We start from the raw sequence: 5,107 nt of genomic DNA, 5'->3' as shown, positions 1-5,107 counted from the left end.
CAGGAGGGACAGGTCCTTGGAGAGGGACATCATGCTTGGGAGGGTGGAGGGACGGCGCAGGAGGGGAAGACCCTCTATGACATGGTTCGATTCAGTGACTGGGGTAATCGAGATGGGTGTGTCAGAGGCAGTGCGGTTGGTGCAGGATAGAGCAGGGTTTAGGGCTGTTGTACATAGGGTCGCTGAGTCGGAAACGACTCGACGGCACATAACAACAACAACAACATCCTGCAATCCTACTAAACTGGCTCACTAGCTCTAACAATTTTTTTGTTAAGTCCTTAGGTTAAACCCATCTTATTTTAAATATGTTTTGTGTATATTATGGATTGAATTTTTTTACCTTTATAATATGTGTTGAAATTCTAATATGTAGACATAATGCTTTCTGCAAAGTAGCTTTTCTTTGTTATGTTAATAAAACTCTACCAGTGTAGGGTATGTCCTAAATGAAGTTACCTAAATTATAAGCAGAATAGATACCAAAAAAAAGGAAGAGGAACTGAGAGAAAAGCAAAGCAGATTATGATAAAGAGATGCATTTATAAATGCAAGAACTCTAAGGATGGCTCACTCATTACCATCAATGCCATTGAGTCAGGACAATTAGGCCTCTACATTGGGTTTCTGAAAGTGTAAATCACTTGGTGGAGAATGTCCACCCTTCTCCCTCAGAACTATTGATAGATTTGAACTGCCAGAGAAATGCCACTTTAGGACTAGGGGCACTATTCAACTGATGGTCCAACATCAGTAAAAAGAGCAAGGGCTACAGTGGAGCACCATATCTGACCCTTACCAACATCCCAGGGGGAAACTATTCCCACCCACAGCATCAACAACACAAATCCAATTCCCATGAGGTCAGACATGTATCCCACGCTCCCATGACTCTTTCTACTCATCTCAATGCCAATCTTACTGTTTCCTGGGTCCAAAATCTGATGTGATAGCTCACAGATCACACAGAACCACACTGGAAAAGTAAAAAGGCTATAATGCAGATTAATAACAGCATACAGTCAAGACAGCTCCAAAATGTACATACAGGGACCTCAGCCTTGAGCTTCACAGAGATCCCAAGTTCTCAGTCTTGCCAATATTGGTTTTTCTTGTCCAATTATCTATCAAAGTTCTCAGTCTTGGGAATATTGGTCTTCCACTCAATTGTTCAGTAAAGTTCTCAATCCTGCCTCTGTTTTCTTCCCTTCCCCCAAAGTCCCATGTCACATCATTTCTTTAATTCAGCCATCTCTGTTGCTGCTGTCCCAAAGTGTGTCCTACGTTTCACAGGTGGTCACCTTCCTCTTCTAGAGGGATAAAAAAGTCTCCTGGTGGGGAAAAGAGTTTTCTCTTCTCTACAGCAAGATCTGTTCAATTTATTGACAAGGCTGGCCAATCTCCTCGTAGATTGTTGAGACTAGCTAATGTTTTTACAGAATGGTTGATAACCAATCCACTTGTGGAAAGGCCAGCATACCCCATTTGAAAAGTCCTGCCTACCCACAAAGCAACATCAAATAAGGGCTGGAGAAGTCATATTGAAAGACAAACTCCATCAACAATTAAATGCTTGACTGCTAGCCAAAAAGCTAGTGATTCCAACCCACCAAACAGCAATGCAGAATAAAGGACTGGCAATATGTTCCCACAAAAATGACAGCTAAGAAAACCCTGCAGGGCAGTACTATTCTCTCTCTGAGGTCTCTATGAGTCAAAAGTCCACTCTATAATGCTTAATAAGGACAGACACAAATAGACAAGGGAAGATATTCTGGCCTGCTATATTAACACACTGAAATCAGACTTGTTTCCAGAACTGAGAAAATACTTATCTATTTATAAGATAACTCAACAAGACAAGGTGGTTTACCCCTCATCTAGGATACTTTCCTCAAGATCTTCACTAGTCTGTTGGCTCCATTCATTTAAGTCTCCATACAAATTTCACCTCCTCCAAAAGGTCATCCCTGAACAAGTACCCTCACTCCACAGACTGCTTTCTCTCTATATTCATAGTTCTGTTTACTTTAAAAAAATCATCGCTGTTTAAGTAATATTATTTTTTGAATGTTCCTTTCTGGTGTTGTTTGTTTTTCTTTAGATTTAATATGATCTGTTTCCATTATATTTTTCTCATTCTGGTCCTTGGAGACGGACATCATGCATGGTAGGGTGGACAGCGCAGGATATGAAGGCCCTCTATGAGGTGGATTGATTCAGTGACTGGGGTAATCAGGATGGGTGTATCGGAGACAGTGTGATTGGCACAGGGCAAAGAAGAGTTTAGGGCTGTTGTACATAGGGTCGCCATGAGTCGCAAGCGACTCGAAGGCACATAACTACAACAACAACAACCACTAGAATCCTAAGGTCTATGGATTATCTAGACCAAAGAGAGGCTCGATAGTTACTGAATAAGGGAATGAATGAATTCATCCTGCACATATCCCTAGACTATAACCTCCAGAACGAAGGCTGCATAGTGGAATGGACTTGGGGGGAGGGATTGTATAACAATGAAAGAATTTTTCTTTTACTTTTCAAAGAGAAGAACGAATTTGAGGGGAGAGGTGGGCAGGGAGAAAAGTGCAACAATGAATGGAAGGAAATCCAAAATCTCTAAATTTTCATTAAAATGAATAATAATTAAAACACTTATTAGAAACATTTTTAAAAAGAAATACACGTATAAAATTAAAAAAGAGATGCTGAGGACTCAGTATTTAAGCAGAAAATTTGTCCTTCACAATTGTAAAAGGTCATATATGACCTTGATATTTCAATGTGCACCCCAGAAAAAACAGCTGAGCAAACCCTAAGAGAGCTTATCTGTCAGCTTCCTCTCCCTCATCTGAGTACCAAATTTTCAGTCTCTTTCTCAGTGTCATTTCAACGCTAGCTTACTAACTTACCATCTTATTAGAAACTGTTTCTCTAAAGCTAAGTATTTGTTTGCTTATTCTACTGTATGATTGAATTTAATTATTTTTATGCAAGCCAGAGACCACATATGGCTGAGACCACATTTTATTCATTGCTGTATTTCTAGTTACTGGGTGTACTGTATGGGATATAAAGCATACTAGTACTCCAATGTCTCTTTGTTGGATTGATAAATACATTGATGAACTACATTATTGTCATTATGTGCTATTCAGCCATCTATGATTCACAGCAATCTTATGATCAATGGCTCTGAAGCATGCCTTATCCTGTGCCATTATCATCCTCTCAGGCACACATGAGTCTCACTGTCATGGCTGTTGTGTCAATCCTCCTCTTTGAAGATCTTCCTCTCTTACAGTGATCTTCTACCTTTCTCAGCATTATGTATCTCTCCAAGCATTGACTGTTCCTAATAACAAGCCCAAGGTATGTGACATGAAATTCATCATTCTTGTCTTCAAAGAGCACTCTGGTTTCCCTTTTTCCAGAACTAAATGCTGTTTTATCTTCTCCAATATCACAAATCAAATGCATAGATTCTTCTGTCATCCTTAGTCATTGCCCAACTTTCAAATGAATAGCAAGCAACTGAGAAGATCATGGCTTTAATCAAGCACCCTGTAGTCTTTAAACTGAGTCTTTAGTACTCTGAAGAGGCCCCTGACAATAGCTTTTCCCAGTTAAATTCATCTTTTATTGTATATGTATTAAACATTTACATATATCATATACAGTTCTATATACTAAGAATTCAGAAAATAAAAGAACCAATATCTATCTAGGGTTATCCAGATTTCCATTGGCATTGACAGTTCTAGATACTAAGAATTCAGAAAATAAAAGAACCAATATCTATCTAGGGTTATCCAGATTTCCATTGGCATTGCCTTTTCTGATTCTACCAGACTCCCTGTCTCTCCTTTTCAGGAGGATTCTTCCTAATGCCCCCTCAGCTGTCCTCACTGCTTCCAGCACCAATTATACAAGAGCTTCACCTGGCATTCTGCATGTTGGCATCTGGATTCCCCACCCCTAACAAGTCCCAGGCCTCCTCTTGAATCTGCCATTGCTAAGTACCAGCTGATGATTTCCCAGACAGAAGCCATCTGCTGGTTATTAAGGAAAGTTAAATAAGCAAAGGAGCTGGAGGGAAGTTTAGCAAAAAGAGCACCATATGCATAGAGAATTGGCAACTCATTGGCCTCTCTGACACAAAGTTCATTATGGCTATGTTAAGTGTGCTCCATTTGGGATTACTCAGTCTATTGGCTTATGGAAAGCCTTCTAATAAAGCCTGCTCTCACATTCCTCCCTAGTGCAATTGAAGCCCCACAGAACTTCAATAGACGCTTCTGATATCCACTATGTCAGAAGCACAACCTCATTAGGAATCAGGGCAGCCCTGATTAAGAGTATAAGTATAGTACAATCTGTAAAATACTTCCTAAATTATTAGCCAATAGTGAATAAAAAAGATACAGTTCCTGCTCCCAAAGAGTTTATACTCAAGTGATCAAAGCCATGGTCTGAATGACAGAGATGGGGAACAAGGCAAGAGGTACAATCCAACTGTATTCTCAGAGGTCAGTTAAGAATCAAAATCAAGAAAGTTAAAACTAGGAGATAAAACTAGAGCCAGCTTTTCATGCTGGTACTACTCTCATAAACATGGTGAGAGCATACGAATTCTGGAAGTAGGACGGCCTAAGACTCTATAAACTTTCATTAAAATAAAGAAAAATTAACAGTATGGCAGGCATCAATCCCACGAAGTGACACAGGACAAAAAGGGGCAAGAATGATCTACACACTCTGGAAAAGTGACGTTATGACAGGAGTCAGAATGCATAAGGTAGGCAAACTAAGTCTATTTTCTAGAAGAAGGCAAAAATGCACAAAGACTTTTTTGTGCTGAGGCTTGGATGTGTGGATCCCAACTTCAGATCAAAGGAATGCATGCTATTAAGAGATACAAACATTTTTATCTGGAAGGGGAAAAGATAAGAGTCATGCGACCCACTTCTAAACTTTGTTTAGTTTTATTATGAAAACAATACATTTTGAGGGTATTTTTTTAAAAGTGTTGAAATTTATATTAGAATTTTGTAAATAAACTAGTGGGGGGAAAGGCCTATTGGGGAGGAGGAAGGGGGTAAAA

The sequence above is a fragment of the Elephantulus edwardii genome, unplaced genomic scaffold (genome assembly GCF_000299155.1).
Source record: "Elephantulus edwardii isolate Elephantulus edwardi_28Jun2011 unplaced genomic scaffold, EleEdw1.0 scaffold00005, whole genome shotgun sequence".
Taxonomy (NCBI): Eukaryota; Metazoa; Chordata; class Mammalia; order Macroscelidea; family Macroscelididae; genus Elephantulus; species Elephantulus edwardii.
The sequence above is the reverse complement of the archived record's forward strand: the minus strand, read 5'-3'. Positions refer to the sequence as shown.